The 568-nt window shown below is 44.9% G+C and overlaps 1 protein-coding gene across 1 annotated transcript in view; it reads right to left on the bottom strand.

Annotated features, from left to right (window-relative positions):
* The window catches only part of AIDA (axin interactor, dorsalization associated), a gene marked incomplete at its 5' end in the record, with an annotated part of 10,435 nt that overhangs the window by 5,738 nt on the left and 4,129 nt on the right, over nt 1-568 (bottom strand). The gene's annotated exons all lie outside the window — the stretch shown is intronic.

The following is a 568-nucleotide window of genomic DNA, read 5'->3' as shown; positions in this document are numbered from 1 at the left end:
GGGGGGGGCGGGGAAGAGAAGTGTTTGCATCCCCTAAGTTCCCTGTGCCTTAAGGAAGGAGTTCCCAGCTCTGCACCAAGAACACTCTTTGTATCAAAACTTTGTGGTCAGCGTAAATGAATCCTCGCAGTGCTGAGGAAGACAGCGCAGCTGGCAAGAAACTCAAACTGTCAAACTTGCCAAAGCCATGAGATTCTGCCATCAACAGTGGAGTAGGTTTCTTCCCGCTGATTTCAGCAAAGACTGGCAGGCTTCAACCTCTCTCCAGTATTGGATGAATAAGCACCAAGACAGAAAATGCTGAGACTCATGAGCAAGTTTGATTAAAAGTTTGGTTTTCTAATTTAAAAAAAATGTTATCCCAAGGTTTGAGATCTAAATAAAGCAATAGTTTCCTTTGGCAAGTCCAATAGGACTTTTCCTCGATACTTCTTTTCCCCTCTTGATCTGCTTGAAGAGCTGGAGAACCGAGGAGTGTTTTGTACAATTAGAGAGACTGCCTTTGTAGGAGAGGACCACGCATTCTGCTCTCAAAACTAGAGCCACAGCTTCAGCAACATTCCATGCG

Source organism: Buceros rhinoceros, unplaced genomic scaffold, assembly GCF_000710305.1.
Source record: "Buceros rhinoceros silvestris isolate BGI_N320 unplaced genomic scaffold, ASM71030v1 scaffold10164, whole genome shotgun sequence".
NCBI classification, from domain to species: domain Eukaryota; kingdom Metazoa; phylum Chordata; class Aves; order Bucerotiformes; family Bucerotidae; genus Buceros; species Buceros rhinoceros.
Note: the sequence above shows the minus strand (reverse complement) of the source record. Positions and strands in the feature narration are given on the sequence as shown.